Here is a 19,944-nt window from a genome sequence, read left to right as displayed (position 1 = left end):
AAGGGACTGATGAAATTCTCCTGATGCTTCCTACACTCCTGACCTGGGCTTTGCCTCCTTCTGGTCCCAGCCCACATACTTCCCAAGGAATTCAGCTACTGGCACAACACACTGCTGAGCATACCTGTGAAGGTTTAATAAGAGCTGGATGGTGCTCTAGTTGATTGATTGGGAAAGGAAGCTGCAAGGCTGGGGTCTGCACCCACCCCCAAACAGGAGCTCTGACTCACAACCTGTTTGGCTCAGTTTAGACCTTTCTGGTTTCCTGAATCTCCCTCTCTGTATTGCAAAAAACCTCTATGGCAGATGTTTTAAAACAATGATCATGACAATGATGTGTGATCCACTTTCTCCTCGCATCATAGGATTTTAAAAAGTGTTTTTGCAGACTTACTCTTTAGGATAATCACATTTATTTATTTATTTATTTATTTATATTAAGCATTTGGAAATACTGTTTTGGTGATTCCATCAGATAACTGCAACCCTGGAAAGAGACTGGGATTCTGTTAGTAAGATATGCAGCAAAGGTCTGGGAGCAAAGCTTCCTGCAGAATCCAAAGTAATTTTAGAGCAGGGCTAGAGGTTGGATGCCTTTGAAGATGGGTGTGCGGGCCTCGATTGCGGGGATTTCTCTTTTTATGCAGGGGAATAATGGGTATGAAGGAATTCGGGGTGTGGGCATAGGGCTGGTGCAGGCTTCCTCCTGAAGGGCAAGGCCAAGTGTCCAAGGCTAAGAGAGGGAATGAGAAGGGTCATCACCAGCCCTGGAGCGCCCCGGGCAGAGCCTGGGAGGAGAAGGAGTCGCGCGAGCGAGTCTGGGGACGCGGGTGACAACGGGGGTGGGGTCCGGGCCGGGGCGGGGCGGCCGCGGCGGGCAGGGCTGGGGGCGGGGCGGGGCGGGGTGGGGCGGGGCTCCCGGGCCATCTCGCAGGCTGCGGCGGCCGCGGAGAGAGGCTTCCACAGCGGCGGCGGAGCGGGCGGTGGAGCAGGGCGGCGGCGACTCGGTGAGCGCGGCCCGGACGAGGCCCGGGGAGCGCGGGCGGGATCCCAGGCGGAGTGCTCGGGAGGCGCGGGGCAGCCGCGGGCGGGGCTGGTGCAGGCGACCCTCGCCACCCTTGCCCGGTTCCCGACGCCCCTGCAGCCTTGGGGGAGGGAGCGAGCGGGCGTGGAGGACCGGGTCCCGGAGCCCCTCTCCTGGAGCCCCTCTCCAGCGGTTGCCCGCCAGAGATATTTCTGTGCACGGTCTGCTCCCTGTCTTCAAGGGCTGTCCCTGATGTGTTCCTTTTCCAGATCACCCCCTTGGCCCGTCAGCCACTCCCACTCCCCCCCCCAGGTATCTTCAGCTCCAAAGCCATTCTTCCAGGAGACCCCAATCTTCTGCCTCCCCATTCCCATCACCAGGGGCTCAGCTCTGCTCCTTATCACTCTCTACAGCCCCAGAGGCAGGGAAGAACCCCCCCTTCCCAGCCCCTGTACACCTGGACCCTTCTGCTGCCACCTGCCGCAGAGGTTCTCAGCCAGTGTGCAAGCTGCTGTGCCTAGGACCCAACCTGCTTGCCGTCTGTGCCCTCCCCCTTTCCTTCAGAACGCAGAACTCCAGGCTGGAAAAAGAGATTTTCTGATCCTAAGCTCCGGGAACAATTTGACCCACTTCCCAAGAGGCTGTTCTCTCTCTGGCCAGTCACGCTTTTTGCTGGAGACACCTGTCTTGTCTGCCAGTTAAAGAACACCTCTATCAAAACGAGCCAGCCACTCCTGGGTCCTTCTCCAACCCGCTTAGACTTGCTGTCAGTGTCCCTAGATGCCAGGTCCAAGAGCTTTGTTATTTAAGGTTTCCAAAGCCATTTGCTCACCCACCCAGAATTCTGATACCCAGAACTCCCCCAAGCCCTATTGGGGATACAGGACCCAGTACTGACAAAGCCACCTTTTTGGAGTCTGGGTCTGCCTGGTCTCCCCTCCCATGTCCTTCCCCCCCGCCTCTGCTCCCTAGGGAACCCAGGGCAAGGTCATGGGACTGGAGTTCAAAGTCTTGGCTTCCCCCACAGCTTTTCAGCCCTCCCTCCTTTCCCTGTTAGAAACTTTCCCCACTGTCACTGGCCACCACCTTCTCTGGATGGGCCTGGCCATCTGCACAGTGTTGTGTTCCCAGGGCACAGAGAGCTGGATTGGGACCGTACAGGGCTGGGACCTGGGCTGGGCAGCAAGAGGAGAGTGGCCACTGGCCAGGTCTGGGCTTGGAGGCCAGAGGTCCTAGGGTGGATCTTGCTGTCTCTCACATGGCTCCAAGTGGGGTTCTCTGGCTTCTTTGCAGGGAAGAGAAGAGGCAGAGCAGCGGCTGTTTTTCCTGCGTGTTTCTGACTGTCTTGTGTTGCTATGGTGACAGTTTTGCCTCTCTTCCTCCCTCTGACTCTTCTGGGAGCTGGTTTTTATTGGTCTGTTGTCCTGTCTTTTATGGCTCTAATTTCTCCTTTCTACTTGCTCTGAAATAAACAGTCATAAACATGGGCACTGGGCCCTGCCTGGGGGCTGGCAGAATTTCACCTCCTGCTGCCCAGGCTCCTGTTATCCTGTGAGGGGAGAGTAGGGGAGCGAGGTGGGGTCAGATCTGCCCGCACTCCTTCCTGCTCTCAAGAGCATCCTGGGCTGGAGTACACAGTGGGTAGCACACTGCCTGGGTGGTAATAATAGATCCCAAATGGTGCACAGTGGCTGGCAGCTCACTGATGTGCTTTCCATTCATCTTCAAAATAGTGCTGTTGGGGAGGGGCTATCCCCAATTTGCAGATGGGGAAACTAAGCTCAGATCAAGGGAAATTTTCCCTGTGGTCAACTAATGTTAGCAGAGTCAGCCCTCAACTTTTATTGAATGAAGGGAAAGTGAAACTGGTATGTGGATGTCCCTGGTTCCCACCCTGCTCGGTTCCCAGGTTCTGCTCCCAGGGCCTCAGCCCCCTAAACCCATGCTTCTAGAGGTTCATTGGTGAGTTCCTCCAGTCCAATTCCTTAGGTGAGATTCTGGTCCCCTGTGGAGGCATGCCACCAGGGAGCTGCCTGTCATGTCCTTTGTTTACCCTTGACCCCAACTTTTGGAAACCCAGGTTGAAGGCAGACTGCAGAGGGAAGCCACTTGTGACTTCCTGTTTTTTACTCAGCACTGAGAAGAATTCAGTTTGCTTCTACTCCCAGGGCCTCCATGCAACCGGATGAGTCAGGGACACAGAGCCAGCCCTGGGTGAGGGCTCTGAGCTCACCAGGGCCATAGGGTCACCCACTGTCCCCTGTCAATGACACTCCAGTGAAGCTGCCTCCTCCCTTCCTGGTTATTTTTCTCTCCATTGCACTCTCTTCTGTTCCACCCCTGTCCCTCTCCTTCTTTCTACCGACATGCTCCGGGCTTGGTAATCAAAGGCTGAAAATGTATTATGGCAGCTTGAAAATTAAAGGGGATCAGTAGCCTCATTGTCAAATGTTGGCCATGAGGAAGTCCGTTCACTCATATGGACCTCAGTTTCTAAAAGAGTTGAGAGCATCTTTCCTGCTGGCTGTTTGCTATGGGGGTGAAATGGAAGAGGCTGCAGGGAGTGCTTTGGATGGTTGAAATGCTAAAGGACCCATAATGTCTGGTTCTGTTGGGAGAGCTCAGTGTTAAAGAGACCCCTGAACTATTGTCTGGAGGTCCATAACTGACTTAAAATAATTAAGCCATAAAACCTCAGAGTTAGAGGCATCCTCTGAAGTCACCTCTTCTGGCTTTGATATTCAATCCATACTTCATTTACACACCTCACATGTGTGGAGCTCCTACTCTGTCTAACAAATACTGGGGATTATAAATATGAACACCATTTCTGGTTTCAAAGAATATAGTTGGGTGTAAAAGATAGAACTGAAAAAGAAGTTCTTGCAATACAGTCAGAAAGGTGGCATGATAAGTGGAAGGATGATACTGGGCCCAATGATGGCCTCTTGACCAGGTCACCCCTTAGGGTTGAATTAGGTGGCCAGTGCTTTGTGAAGCATAGTAGTTCTACTGCCCACGTGGGAAACTTGGTCCAGCCCTCATGGCAGTGGGGTGATTGCTGGAGAGCCCCTCATTCAGCTCTGGTGAGCAGAGCAGGAGAGGAGCAGGTGGCAGGGAGCCAGTCCTGCCTGATTCTGGGTTTTCATTCATCCACTCCTAGTAGCCTCTGGTTCTACTTCAATGGAGCTGAATGAATTTCCTGTCAAGGCAACATGGTGATTGGAAAGAAAGAGGGTTTTGGAGTCAGACATGAGTGGAAACTCCCCTCCTGCTCTGTTCTGGCTGTGAGATCCTCAACAGGTACATCTAATCTCTTTGGACCTCAATGCTTGTATCTGTAAAATGGCAATAATTATACTTGCCTTTTCGAAATTAAATGTCATGTTAGTAGGGTCTGGCATGGTGCCCACCTCACAGTAGACTTGCTGTTTTTTAGTTCTATTGATTAGAAAAACATTCTCAGTTATTGATACCCTGGGTCCTCGTTAGAACCCTGGTAGGAAGCTCTTTGGATGAATTGTGGCCTTTGGTGCTCCATTCATCATCTGGGAAGGTTACAAAGTGCTCATGCTCAGGCCACTGCCACTACTGGTTAGTGGAGTCCTCTCTTACCAGATAAACAGTGTTTATTTTCACAATGAGGCAAAATCTCCAATACTTGTTTTCTCAGAGAGGAAGAAATTGGAAATGGCAGCAGACCCACTAAATTTCAGAAACCTGCTTTGTCTGTGAGCACAGTTTAAAATGAAGGCTTCATGTTTTTTTCATTATGGACATATTTAGCTTCACCACCTCCCCTTTTAAGTTAGCATATATATGTATGCATTTTCCATAATCATCATTTTAATTCTGTGACATTAGTATCATTGTCCCCATTTTACAGTTAAAGAAACTGGGAAAAAGGTAAAAGTCACTTGCATGGCATCTGGCAGCTAGAAGTGGCAGGGCCAGAATTTAAAACTAGGTCCTGCTTGCTCTTTGTGCTGAAGTACACAGTCTTGTCATTTCCTTGGCTGGCATGTCAGTGACCTAAAATAATTGTGTTTGGAGAATGCAAGCGGATTTTAATAGGGGTGGAACTGGTCAGTGCTGTAACTCAGACTCATAGTAAATATTTAGAGACTTTATTAGGGTTTTGCTCTCAGCACAACATTAACGAGACTTTCTGCAGTCAGCTGAGGATTTATTCCTATAAGTGAATAGAAGAGGAGTTTGACATGTCTGCGTTAAGAGAAAACATTTGAGGATTCTAGAAGTAGTTTCCTTAGCACAAGAATGGATTGCTAGGTTGTCATTGAAATGACCTGAGCCTCTGGAGAGCCCAAGATTTTGTAATTGAACATTTGAATGGAAAGCTTGACAGGTGCTTCCCTGAGATACAGAGACGGGGGAGACTCAACAAGGTTAGACCACGGGGGTGGTTGACTCTTCAAGTGCAAGGATGATGTGGGTTCATGTCTAGGAAGATTACAGATTTGCTCCCTAGCCTTTCTTGGATAATTTGGAGTCTAATTTCCTTGGTTTAAGAATCCTGTTGCCTTAACCAACCCAAGTGCTGAAAGGAGGCACCGTGTTTCCCAGCAGTGTGTTTACCAGGTTCAGCTCAGTGCAGCAGACAGATGTGTTTCTATTTGCAATTATCTCAGGGCCTGAGTCTGATGTCTGCTTATTTAATGACTTCACTTTCTAATAAAAATTCTGTATGGCATAGATAATTAGATTTTTAAAATGAAACTAGGGAAATAGAGTGCCCCAAAGAGTGTAATTGCAGTTTTATGATGGATCAAGCATGAAAATGGAATCAGTCATTCATATAACAAATGTGTATGGCGTGGCTCCTTGTCCTATGCCGCGCTAGAAGGTAAGCGTGCAGTGGTCAATGTGGCATTGCCCTGCCTGCCCTCAGGTGGCCCTCTCTCCATGGGGGACTCAGCAGAGGAAGGACATGCCCAAGTGGATCGTGGCCATCCTTTCTGGACTCGTCCTGTTGACATCAGCCTTGACTTTCATTTATCAGGATGCTCAATTAGGAAGTGGTTTCCTTTCTGGGAGGGAGACCAAGGTTTCTCTGCTTTTTTGCACAAAGTGCATGAAACAGAAAAGCATGTATCATGGAGGGCTGATCATTTGGGCTCAGCTCTTAATTCTGTGCCTCACTTCCCAGGTAAGGGAAGGAAAGGCTTCTGTGCTCTGTTTCAGTGTTGGTAAAATGGGAAGGTTTGAGTCAATGAATTAAAAGGACCTTTCTGCATCTAGCCTGATGATTTTAATAAGCTCTTGGGCTAATTTTTCTGAGTGACAGGTGAAGAAAGAAAATGTGGCAGCTTTCATAAGCATGGTTGTTGAGAGAGCTGGGGATGGGGAGAACCCCATGTGTTCTCACAGAATCCTCTCCAAGAGCAGAGGAACCTTGTTCTCCTTCCAGAAAGGGAACCACTTTCCGATTGAACATCCCAATAAGTGATTACATCAAGGTTGATGCTAACAGGAAGAGTCCAGAAAGTATGCAGGAGCCCAGCAGAGGCACCAAGGTATTCCCATGTTCCAGAATCTTTACTCACATGAATAGGAAAGGGAGTCAACTGCACAGATGCCTCTCTGTGATGTGCTCTTCTCTTGTAAATTAATGTCTTTTACAAAATTGTTTTGATGTTCTTGTGTTTTAAATAAAATATTCTTGTGTTTTAAATAAAATGCACAACCTGATCATGAAGATCAGTGACCAACACACCTATCAGAGCACTCTGCAAGTTCTTATTCCTACTAGCAACCAGATGCTGGCTAGCAGTGAGGAGCCCTGGTTCCAATCACCCAGTATAGAGAGGCAGCATACTGGGGTGGGGCACAGAGAGACAGAGAAGGCCCAGGATCTTATGCCCATGCTGCCTATTCACAAGCAGCTTGGCCTTTGGCTGGTGTCTCATCTTGCTGAATGTCATGTCCCCTTTGGTAAAACATGAGCAGCAGTACCTACAGAACAATATAGGGTCTTGCCACCAGGATGATAGTAGCAAGCATTTAGTACCCACTTTTAGCCATCTTCTGAAGAGTGTTCAAAACAGATGTTATCCCCACTGTAAGGAAGATGCATGACATTGCCTCGCTACAAAGGCCCACCCGAGGTTGCAAGCTGGTGTCTGAAACCATGGTGTGCACCTTCACAGCCTGCTCCTCCACCAGCCACACTACAACAAAGGCCACATGTGCATGAGGAGCATGGGGTTCCAAGATGTGATGTGGTAAAATGCTCATCTCCAAGAGGTGGAAGTTCATGGTAGCCATAGTGCCTCCATGCCTTCAAATTGAAGTCAAATAAAATACGGCTTGAGTTTTAAGTGTTTCTCTGTGGCTGACTGGCATCCTTCAGGGTGTCCTTTGCTTGGGCCAGTTTGTCAGAAGATGCCATCCAGCTGTAAGGATCTGTGCCTGGAGCGCCTGAAGCATATGGCCTTGCTGAGCTGTGAATCCTCCCAGTTGAGGCAGGTGCTATATAACTTGTTTTTCAGATGCTTCCTGGGACAGCTTATGATCATGGGATCACAAAACAGCTGTGTTCTCAGCTTACAGAATGACAGAGTGACATGTGGGTGAACCCCAGGGTGTAACCCCTTTGTTCTGTAGAAATTGAGGGTCATTGGATAGAAGGACGGATGGACAGATGTATAGATGGAAAGGCAAGGAGAGACGGGGGGGAGGGAGGAAAGGAAGGAGAAAGAAGAAAGGGAAAGAGAGAAAGAAAGAAACAGATGAATGAAAGGGGTGGGGAGAGAATGAGAGAGAGACTGAGACCAGTGCCTTTTCCCAGGCAGGGGGCACGAACTTTCTACAGCTCTGAAATCCAGACAAATGGCATGTGTACCTTGAAGTTGCTGAGCCACATGTTGTGCAGAGAGCAGACCTGGGATGCAATCTTGGCTCATTCTTTGGGCAAATTCCCTACATTTGCCAAGTTTTCCAATTTGTGGACTGATGTTTGTAATGTTTGTGTCTCAGGAATATTGTGAAGGATGAATGAATTAAATATTTATCAGCCTCCCCTTTTGCCTGACCTATGAATAAAATTTGTTTTAAAAGTTCTGGCCATGTCCTTTAGGTTCCTCTTTATTGCTCTGAGTGGGAAATGACTTGGAGCTTCTCCTTCTACTTCCTCTGATAATGCTTTTCTGAATCACCTCAGGTAATGCCCCCCAAAGCCCATTTCTGCAGACTCCTGTCTCTAGCCTGGGGGTCTTCACTCAACACTTGAAATAAACCCCTCTGCAGTGTTCACTGGATTGTGACAAGGTTGGCTAAGAATCAAGCTCTGTATGTACCGTGTTAGTGATCTTCTGCTCCTTTATTTCTGAAATGTGTTTTTTTCTGAAGTATGGAGGTTTCAAATCTGGGCCCTTGAATCATGGGTTTTGGAAGCTGTTTTCTGACGCATACGTGTTCTCTTATTGTTACGTACAAAATCTCAAAAGCTCTGAAAACGAATTCTTTTCATCAGTCATTTGAAAGCAAAAGCTGGCTCCATCTTACGCGAGAGTATTTATAGCTCTTATTTAGCCCACTCAGGATGAATGAGTGTTTCGGCAGAAAGACAGTGTCCCAGACCCTCCTGGGGGTGAATGGAATACATGGTTGATGCATTCTGCCGCCTCTTCAGAGTGTAAAGGATTCTGTATTCTGAAGCATTTTGGGACAAAGAGTTTTTTAAAAAATTGATGCATCCATTGCAGAGTGCCTAAGGTGGTCCCAGTGCCCCTAGAGTTAGGGAGACAGAGGCAAGAATCCCACCTTTGGAGATTTAGAGTGTGATGACATGGTTCATATTGTGCTGATCAAAACCAAACATGGCCAGTTTTATATTTTATCAACTTAAACAATAATAAATGATCAAAATGACCATTCTTGACCCAAAACCAAAACAATAAGAATATGTTAAAACATGGGTTCCAAAGTTTCACCAGTACAGATATATATATATATATATATATATATATATATATTTAAAGCTTCCTTAGAAGTAAAAATAAGCTGGGAATTTTTGATTGAGTGTGTGGCCTATAACCAAGTTTCACCGTTGGCCTTAGGGGAAGGTAGATGGGACTTTTTCATTCTGACTCATCATTTCAGCTTGTGAGGAGGAACCAGGGCGTGAAGAGCAAGCATGGGGAAGTGAGGAGCCCCAGGTCCCAGAGGGGTGCGAGAAGGCCTTGGCTCTTGGGTCTGCTTCTGTTGAGTGGTCTTGGGTTGCCACTTCTCTTTCCCCTGGGAACTGAGTTTCTAAGCAGATGACCTCTCCTTCTCTCTCTGAGAGTCTAGAGTGGAGGCCAGGGGGAGAGGGGACCGGGAGCACGGAGCTGCCTGCTCCGTTCCAGGCAGACTACTGCAGGGGGCTGAGGAGAGGCTCCAGGGCTTGGCCCTGGTTTCCGCCAGGCTCTTTGTTTCTTTCATGAGATTGATCTCTCATTGCCTTTGGCTGTGTGTGTCTGATGGCACCTCTGCTGCCATTCATATTTCTGAGGCCAGCAAGGGCCTGTTGGCCACTGGACCAAGCAGGAGGATGACCATAGCCGTGAAGGTAATAGCCGTCACCAGTGGTTGCCCTGTGTTCTGGGCCTATAATTAAGGCTATGGCTAAGCACTGCTCAGGGGATCAGAGGAGTGTCAGAGTTCCTTATTGGAGAACACAGGACCAGTTCAACATCTGCCCAAGGAAATGGAGGCATGTGCTGTTCTGGTCTGTGGCTGTATGGTATTGAACCATGGAGAATTTAAGAGACTGGAGAACAAACGGTGGACAACCTCCACCCCCTCCCATTCCCCTTTAATTCCTTTGCCTTTTGAGTTTATGCTATGTAACACATAACTCTGTCTTTCGCCCTGTTGAAAGCTTAACTTTCCTCCAGAATTTGATGAAGTTTGACAAGTCAGTGGCCCTGCATGTCTCTGAGGTTCCACCCTGCTTCTCTGGAAGGTTCTCCCCATCAGCAACTAGAACAGGAACCAGGGGTCTGACCACAGAGGGTGATTTCCACTTTGGAAATGACAGGGGAGTGCAGCATCTTTAAGGCCTTCCGTTTGCGCAGACAGCTGAAGCCACTGAGGCGTTAAATATGTCACATCAGGGCATAAGGAGATGAAGATTGCTTTGGGGTGGCCCTCATCAATTGGAGAGGCCTAGTGTATGAGTGTGAGTGTGCTTGTACGGTGGGTGATGTAGTATGGGGTGGGTGTGTGCATGGTTTGACTGTGTGTGTTGAGTGGGTGTGAGTGTGAATGTGTGGCAGGTGTGGGGTGTGTGAGAGATTGTATGGATGTGTTGTGTGGGGCAGGGGTGAGCGTGTGTGTGGTTTGAGAGTGTGTGACTCTGCTGTGGGTGTATGTGAGCCAGCATGCTGTTGAGTGTGGGTGGTGTGTGAGTGCGTGTGCATGAGTGTGAGCATGTGTATGGGTGTGCTGTGGGCATGAGCGTGTTGGGTTGGAGGTCCTTCCAGAGGGAGCTTCTCAAGCAAGGCCCTGAAGGGTGCTGTCTGCACCAGGCTGTGGCTCAGGCCAGCCCCTGGCCAGTGTGGCTCCTGAACACAGCCGACTTCTCAAGTGCTCCTGCAGGTTGAGGCTGAGGGATCCATGACCATGGAGAGATCAATTAAGTGTCAGGAAGCAACTAAATTACGCTCGTTAGGAAGAAATTTCGGATTCTTCTGCTTCAGAAACATAGAACCCTATAAACTCTTTTCTAGATGTATTAAAAATAACTCAGATCACTTGATATGCTGCTTTAAAAGTAAAAGTAGATGAAAGAAAAATCTCACGCAAGTTTTCAAAAAATAAGGGACAAAAATATATTCAGTTTTATTTAATATCGTCAGCTGCAGGGAGGTAGGAAAAGATAGAGAAAGAGAAAAAGAAATGGAGAAAGGGAAACTCAGAGGGAGAAAGTGTTGAGTTGCCTCAGCCCCTGGGACCAGGACACGCCTGATCTGCTGTGCCTACGTCCCTGCCAGTCTTCTCAGACATGGGGCTTAGCAGAGTAGGGGAACTGGACGGGGGGGAAGGAGAGAGCAGGATTACCATAGCTGTACAGCTTTGCTTCCTGAGCTGGTGACGATTAGGAAGACCCCACGGGTGGAGGAGAGAGCACTGTCCAGTGTGGGTGGAGGCACTGAGACTGGATCTGTGTTTACGCCCCTCGCTGAGCCTCAGTTCCTCTGTCTCTATGAGCGGGTAGACAAGGTGCCCTCTAAAGCTAGGCCAGAGGCTCTCTTGTGGTGTGGTGGCCGCAATGACCGTAACCAGGAGTCCTCTTCCCCATGAGTACAGATTGAGGTTTCCACATGCCCCCCTCGTGTCCCCCTTAAATCTGCCATGTGCCAGAGGCCCTGTACCCCCTGTTCCCTCTCTACTGTATACTCTGCTACTCACTGGTAAGGTAGAGGGTTGTGTAAGTTTATCTGTTAAACCTCAGATTCAGGAAATAGTTTGAGTGGCTTATATAAACTAAAATAGCTACAGTGTGCTTGTTATTTTGTGGCTTATGCACATAGTTTTTTTTTTGCTTTCTTTCTAACCAACGATTTACAGGTTACTCAGACCCAATGTGGCCCCTCATTTTTCAAAGTATTCTCAAATTTTCAATTACATTAATAAAAATGAATCATGGAATTCAGAATGCAGTTAACACCCGTTGACACTATATTGCCAGTCTTTTTGTAGACATTTCTGCACCCACAGACCACCTTGCAAGGCACATATTTTTATTCCTTTTCTGAAGATAAAGACGTTGATGCTAAGAACATTTTTTAAATTTTTCCTTAAGACATGGCAGTGAACACAGAGCACCAGGGTTTGGGTGAAGTCCTCCACGCTCCTGTACCATACAGCTCACGCTGCTTCTAGGACATACCTTTTTTTAGGTAATAAAATCCTTTCTGCCATGATTAGAGTCCCTTGAGCCTCAGAAAAACCATCAGATCGGTTCCTTTGCCTTTTTCCAGCATGGAGTTGCAGGACTCTCCCCGCCTAGATGTAAGCTTTGTGCAAGTAACGTCTGTTTCCATCTAATGAACTCTTGCTGCGTGTTTCGGAAGTGCCAGACACTGTTCTGAAAACTTTCCCATGTATCGATTAATGGGAGAAGATGTGGCCTTCATGACACAGAGAGCAAAACCAGGACTCAGAGCCATGGAATCCTTCACTCAAAGGCAGATCGCATGCCAGGCGCTGGGTTTGCTTTGTGAATGAACAATTCAGAGAGCACAGTTCCGCAGGGTGCTTGGGATTTTGCCTTGGCCTGGAACTGAGGCGCCCTTGTCAACACAAGATCAAGTCTCACTGGCCCACCAGCGCCCCCCTCGCTGTGCTGGGCTTCCCAGTTTCCCTCGGCTACTCACCAGTCAAGCCCAAGGTTGTGGAGCATGACAGGCTTCCCCTGTCTTTCCCCAGGATGCATCAGCCTGCACCATTGGTAGCTCACTTTTATTGGCTCAAACTCTCTTTTGTTTGGTTTCATAGCTTATCATAGATTTGCAAATATTATACATTAGCTTCCTATTACAGAAGAGAAAATGGTAATGTTATTTATCCAAAACCACACACGAGCTGCATCCTCTTTTTAAAATGCTCTTTCTTTACTGAGACAGATTTCTCAGATTCGCTCCAGAGTTCCCTTCTCCTGGAAACCTTCCCCAGCAGGTCACCAAATTCATCCATCCATTCATCCATCCATCCAAGAACTCATTCAACACATAGTTATTGAGTACCCACAATGAGTCAGGTCCTTCCCTGGCCCCCTGGAGCTGATAGGAAAATATGGACCATAAATGTATAAACAAGCCAAATGAGTATTATGTTTGATGATGATAAGTTTCAAAGCAGAGCTGGGTGTCGAGGTGAGGAGGAGTAAAGGTGGAGAGTGGGGAAGGGATGCTCTTTTAAGCAAGGTGGCCTGGGAGGCCTCAGGGGCAGGTGGTATTGAGTAGAGACCTGAAGGAAGTAAGAGAATGAACTTTGTGGACAATCAGGGGAAACTGTGTTCAGCAGAGCCTCAGCCAGTGCCAAGCCAGGAGTGGAGGTTGCTTGGCCTGTCGAGAGGACGGCAAGGAGGCCTGGGGCTATAGCTGAGTGGCCAAGTGGCCAGTGGTAGGTGGAGGGGGCTGTGTTTCCTGCTGCTCTCTCTGACCAAGAGCCTTTACTTTATGTTTCCTGTCTCTGGTTCGCTGCCTGTCGCACACTAGCTTGAGCACCCAGACAGCAGGTCTGGGCTTGTCCTTAATTGTCACAACCCCAGCACATAGCTCAAGGCCTGCGATAGAGAGAGAGCTCAGCTCTTATTAATGCCTCTACTCCTTTTTTTTTTCTTTCCCTTTTAAAGGCTACAAGTCCTAGTTAAATTTGAAACCTGGGAATTTTGAAAGAATGTGGGCTCTAAGCCCCACTCAGCCAGTTCCCTGGGGGACAGCCGCCAGACAGGTAGAATAGTGAAGGAGAGGATAGGAAGGAGGAATAAAGGGCATGGTGAGGAGAGGGTTAACTGGAGAAAGAGGACATCTCCAGAAGCCCCAGGGATGAACAGCTGCTGGGGACTTGTGTTTATAAAGAGTGACCGCAGGCTGGAACCAGGAGGCTCTGCAGAAACCCTAAAGCGTGTCGGGATTTCAGCCAGGACTTTCCACTCACCACTCTGTGACTCAGAGGGGAGCAGGGGGAGCCCACAGGACCTAGAAGGCCTTGTCTCCGGAGACCTTTCCAGAAAGAAAAACTCCTGGTCCCCTGGCAGGGCCCTTCCCCTTGCAGACAGAGCACGAGTCTCTGAGAGGCTTCAGCTTCTTCTCAGGCAGGAAGTACCAGGGAATGCAGAGGGCTAAAGAGGGGGAGAGAGGAACTCCAGGCTCAGGAGCCTCTAGGAGGCCTGCTCCACTCCACATCCCTTCCCGTCGGAATCACGCGTCCTTCAGCAAAGGGGCTTCTAGCAACGTGCAGCAACTTAGAGCAGCTTGAGGGGTAGTGTGGGTGAAGATTGGAGCTAGAGGACATCCTGAAGCCCGAAGTCTGTAGGGAGCCCTTAGGGCCTCTTCATGAGGGAGGGATGAACCAACTGGACTTCTGGTCGGAGGGTGCATACCCAGGAGGGCATGCCAGTTACAAAACAGAGCAGCTGGGAGCAAAGTTACTCTCTTTCAGCTGGTGGTTTGTCTCCCCCCCAACCCCCAATTCAACAGCTGTTTTGAGAACTGAACAGTCCGTGCACAGGCACCACTGGGTGCTCGGGTCAGATCAACTTTAACCTCTTGGGGCCTTCATGATGGTGGGCCCAAAGCACCTGTGAGAAGATCACTTGAATTTCCCAGGTTTAAATGCATGCTCAAGTTTTTAAAATGGTGATATTCATAGTACCACCACCGCCCTCAGGCCCCTGATGTTGGAGGAAAGGAGCAGCCATTCTAGGCCGGGACCCAGAGCCTCTCTTCCTCTCCTGATCCTCCAGGGGAGCTCATCTTCCCTCCCTCCCAGGAATATTGTGAAATAACAAGCTTGGAAACAAGTGAAAAGCTCTGTACAGTTTACAGGGTGTGAATCGCATGCCGGTTAGGGACCTCTGTTCACACATGATACCTGGTGAGAGGTTTGGGATAAAGTCTGACATTTCTTCACAACTCGGTTTTTATCAGCTTTCTTGGCTCCTCCTGATGTGTCCACAGCTGCCTGTTTGGGCTTTCTTTGGGCTTCCAGAATTACTTTCCTGATTTATATTCGTATAATATTTGTGCTTCAGTGCCGTTCTTTAAAGCACACACATGCATGTTTTCCTGCTGACTAGGGGCAATTGTTTATTGAATTACTATTACTGTAGTGAAGGAAGCCCAGAGGGGTCCTGGTGCTATATGGAAAAGACATCTGTAGGCAGAAAGGGGAGGGAGGTGTCAGGAGCAGCCTAGCTGAGTCCACAGAGGTGTGAATTGTCATGGGAAGCCACACACAGGGTGCCAACTCTCTCAGACCCCCCAGAAATAGCTGTCAGTACTGAACTTCCTGGCAAATAACTCTGCTGCTGCGGAACCCTTCCACATCGACCAGCAGGCTGGGGCGGGCGTGTGTCTGAATTAGTGATCAAGGTGACTCGTCCTATTAAAGTGAAAGTAAAAAGGAAAGGAAAATAAAGGAAAAGGACACTTGAAAAGAAAGCAACAGGAAGAAGTCAGTTGCTTTAGTCACCCAGTCCCATCATCCGGAGCGTCTGTCCTGGATGCCTGCCCCTTTCCCTAGGCCTAAGGTCAGGGGCTCTTGATGTTTGTTTCCTGGTGAAATCACACACCTGATTGTTGCCTTTCCTGGCGCTGCCTCCAGGCATGTGACGGGCACCTGGAGTGCTAGGTGGCTCTTCTCTTGAGCTCAGGCAACCTTCTCATGGCCAGGGAGGAACAGCCACCCTTCTTGGAGCTGCTCAGTCTTGGGAGAGTCTCTGAGGCTGCCAGCCTGTAAGTTTAGTGGGGACAGAAGCTCTGTCCTCTGATTCTGTGCAGCTTTTGTTGCCTGTAGGTCTTTCGCTCCATTGTCCTTGATATCAGGAACTGATCCTGAGACCAATGAAACCTTTATAATTGCTAGTGATTTAACTGATCTGCAGTTTGCAGAAGAGATTTCTCCATGAAAGGTGAGCCAGGCCTGCTTTTCTTTGCAGTAGGCTATGATAAATACATGGTTTTGTTCCTGTTGCTTTCATCTTTGCTGTTTGATTCTGCGCTGTGGCTTGCCCACTGTGCGGTCCTAGGAACCTTATCTACACAGGGACATAGTTTCTTCTCATACATAATACCTAAGCATAGAAAACCACTTAACTTGGGAAGATGTGGTGTATCAGTCAGTTTTGCTGCAATAACAAGTAAGTCTTCCAACCTCAATGGTTGGGAGTAACAACCATTTTGTTTACATCACATGTAAAGTGTTGTAGGGGGACTCTTGACCTTGTCCACATGTCTTCTTATTCTGAGACCTGAGCTGAAGGAGCTGATGCTTCTTGGATTGTGTTGTGTTCATGATGGTAAAAAGAGTGAGCAAGGTGGCAGAAAATTGAGAGGAAGTGCCTTTCAAAGCTTCTTCTGGGAAGTGGCATTCTTTATTCTGCTCACATTCTGTTTTTTAAACATGTCAATTGTCCAAGTCATCTTCTACAAATTGCATCCCCTTCCATGGAAGAGGAGGTGTACATGCAAGTTACACAGCAACTCTTCAAGCCCTATAATCTTTTGCAGTTGGGAAAAGAATACAGTCTAATCCACAAACTGGCAACTTACTGAAGAAGATGTGAACATTGTGTTCTTAGTAAGATAACATTTGATGGCATCCTGGGAATGGAGTTTACTGCAGGTGTGGATATTTTAGTGGAAGCTGTCACATTAGAAAGTAGCAGCTCCGTGATGGAAGAAATTTTGTACCATTTACTCCTGGATCTTAGGGGTAAAACCCAGCACTCTGCCTGGCAAACAATAGGTAATTAATACACACTAGTTGTCTTAAAAAGATATATGAGATCATAGCTGCTCCAATACTCTGGGAACCCAAGAAAGTCAAATAGAGTCAGCCCTTACCATAGATCCTACCAAATGCAGATGGAAGATAGTGGAAAAAACTGGGCGTGGTGGCCCACACCTGTAATCCCAGTGGCTTGGGAGGCTGAGGCAGGAGGATCAAAAGTTCAAAGCCAGACTTAGAAACTTAGCAAAGCCTAAGCAACTTAGTGAGACCCTGTCTCAAAATAAAACATAAAAAGGGCTAGGGATGTGGCTCAGTGGTTAAGTGTCCCTGCGTTCAATCCCTGGTACAAAAAAAAGTATATGTTGGGAAAACTGTTATACTGCTACTGTCTTCACTTTGCTAGCACTACTGTGTTAGGTCCATGGTGGGTGCAGCTGCATTGGACATTTATGGACATTTTCTTTATCAGTATTCCCTGAACAATACACTGTAACAACTATGCACATGGCCTTCATGTATTATCAGGAATCTAGAGTTGATTTAAAGTAATAGGGAAGTATGCATAGGCTTTTGCACATACTAAGCCATTTTGCAGAAGGGATTTGAGCATCTGTGGTGTCTGTGGGGGAGGGGAGTTCTGGATCCAATCCCTAGAGGATATTGAGGCATGACTGTATAATTAAAGTCTCTGCAGTCTATTTAAGATTAGAAAATTTGGCAAAAGCATAATTTCAATTGTGCTCTAGAGTGATACATGGGTTTATCAATTTATTTCTTAAATTTATGGTGATCGCATCTCTGAAGCCCTTTCTCCCCCTTCTGCTGAAACTCGTGTCCTGTATCAAAGAGCTCTTGTGGTGCAAACTTAACTCAAGGTCCCCAGCCTTGTTGATGAGCGATGTCCTTGACAGGGACGGTAATCACACAGGACTTTTTGACCATTGTTGTGTCTTTCTTTGGGGCTGTTCAGAATTCTTACACCTCACCATATCTTGTTTAATTGTGGTTGATCCTTACCCTGCCTTTCTGGGAAGCAATAGTGACTCTTTAGTTCAGAGAAAGAAACGAAGGCAGAGAGATGCGAGGGCAGGAGCCAAGCTGGTGCAGTGGGTGTGGCAGAGGCTCTCCTCGTGGTGGAGCGTCTCCCAGACAGATAAGGCCACCGAGTGCTCTATCACTGTCTGTTTCTCTCTAAGACCTTGACTGATAGTGTCCTCAAAGGCCAGTGTGAACTTGAAAATAGTAAAATCTTGTTCTGCTTTTTATGCTGTAATTGCGATTATAGCATATTGCATTGAAATAAGTTCATCCTGAGGGTCCAGACATTTCAAAATCCATTTCAATCTCTAAACCTTTTCTTACCAGGATTAACAAGTTTGAGCAAGACAGAAGAGCTCATTCAAAATGTTGTGTTTCATAAATAAATAAATGAATCAAATAAAACTGTGTATTTTAGTAATAAGTAGACAAATATAGGCTTTATTTATGTGTTAACCATTTCCCCTTTTGTTAGCGTTAGTGGTAAGCACTCTATACAGCTCTGAGGACATGAAGACAGATTTTTGAGTTTGTTACCCACCCACACTGCCTTCCTTGATCGTCATAACTATCCTGGGAATCATATCTCACTGTTTATCCCATTTTATGGAAGAGGAGCTGTGGCTGGAGGCAAAGACATTTGGCTCAGATCACACTACCAGCAAATGGAGGGTTCAGGGGAACCCTGAGTGCTGAGTGTGTCCAAGCCAGTGCGTGTGCTCCATCCAGCCTTGCATAGGGTAGCGGTCGGTGGCATAATGATCTTGGCCTTGCGTAGGTGGTCAGTGGCATGATGGCGAGCAATCTTCCAAGGGCACTTTCATTTCCCCAGCTGCCTCTGCCAGAGTGGATAAGGGTCAGTGTTTATGAACACCTTTATAATGTGGCTCCAGGAGATTGTGTCAGAAGGCTCCTGTGGTCAGGAGAGGTTCCTGGACCTGTTTCAACCATAAAGTGCTGTATGGAGAACAGGGACAACTCAGGGCTCCTCCCACTTGGCCCCCCAGTAGGTGAGTTCTTCCTACCTATGCTGTCATTAGCTTCTACCTGAGACTGAATGTCCACCCCTTGACACTTCTGAGAATTTGAAGGGACTGGGACATCTGGGTCTGGTTTGTTCGTTCATTTTCTCAATTGAAAAATATTTATTGTATACCTACTGTTCTCCTGGCACTGAACAAAACAAGGCTCCTGCTTTTCTGTATGTGTGCCTAGGTATCCAGCCACTACCTACTTATGCATATATACATATCATTTATATGTTGTGTTGGGCAGTGTGGTGTCTGGAGCTCAGAATATATTGAGAAGACATAATGCTGTGCAACGAGGTAGGAGTGACCTGTTGGCTCAGAGAAGGCAGTCTGATGACCAGGCACCCAAAAAAGTTGGGGTGCTAATATCTGAAGGAAAAGTGTTGGTTGTCCAAGGCAAAAGGGAAGAAAGTGGGAGGGCCCCAGAGATTGTGTTCTTTGCTAATTCAAAATTTTACAGAAGAGGGCAGTGTGTTTGGGGAGGAGGGTGGATGGGACCTGATAGGCTTTGTAGGACAGGTATTAAAAAGAGAGAGAAAAAACAACATGAGGACATAGAGTGTGCTGAATTTGGTCTGGGTATAATCTTTCTAATAAGTTGACCAGGGTATCTGGTACAGTTGGTAGAGGTAAGAAAGCAGAGCTTGTGTACCTTTCTGTGACCAGATAGCTCATAAATGGCAAAATCATGACTTAGACAGTCTTTTGAATTTCAGAGCTTACTCAAGACCTGCATCAAACTTAGACATTTGTTGATTATGTAATATCTGAATACATTTGCTCATTTCTCTGTTTTGTAGCAACTGATATGATACAAGGAAATGAAATTTCCAGTTGCTAATTTGCATTAACCCAACTGATAATTGTATTTGGAAGGAGGAATGTACCAGATGCGGTTGTGACGTTTGAACATTAACACATCTCCTATTATCTGGTATGTATTACTCTGGGATCTTCAGAGAAATAAAACCAATAAGAGATATATGTAGACATAGATACATATAAAGAGATTAATTTAAGGAATTAATTCGCATGGTTACGGAAGCTCAGAAGTTACAAGATCTGCAGTTGGCAAGCTGGAGACCCAGGAGGGCTAATGATACGTGGAGTTAGCCTGGGTCTGAAGGGCTGAGAATCAGGAGAGCCGACAGTGTGAGTTCCAGTGCTAGTACAAGTTCAAAGGCAGAAGGCCCAGGTCCTAGCTGAAAGATAGGCAGGTGCAGAGAGCGAATTCTCCCTTGCTCAGCATTTTGTTCTATTCGGACCTTCAGCCAATTGGATGAGACCCACCCACTTTGAGGGGTACCATCTGCTTTCCTCCGTCCACCAGTTGAGGTGTTGATCTCATCTACCAACACCTTCTGTCACCACAGAACAAGGTTTACCCCA

At 47.5% G+C, this 19,944-nt stretch overlaps 1 protein-coding gene across 1 annotated transcript in view; it reads left to right on the top strand.

Annotated features, from left to right (window-relative positions):
* The first annotated feature begins 910 nt into the window (after positions 1-910).
* Cyria (CYFIP related Rac1 interactor A) overlaps positions 911-19,944 on the top strand; it is a 99,314-nt gene continuing 80,280 nt past the window's right edge. Inside the window, exon 1 of the mRNA XM_046441299.1 lies at positions 911-1,007. The gene's annotated coding sequence lies outside the window, so the exon portion shown is untranslated. The remainder of the gene's footprint in view (positions 1,008-19,944) is intronic.

This window comes from Marmota monax, unplaced genomic scaffold (assembly GCF_021218885.2).
Source record: "Marmota monax isolate L192 unplaced genomic scaffold, Marmota_monax_Labrador192_F-V1.1 WCK01_AAM20220418_F8-fsc00010, whole genome shotgun sequence".
Classification (NCBI taxonomy): domain Eukaryota; kingdom Metazoa; phylum Chordata; class Mammalia; order Rodentia; family Sciuridae; genus Marmota; species Marmota monax.
Note: the sequence above shows the minus strand (reverse complement) of the source record. Positions and strands in the feature narration are given on the sequence as shown.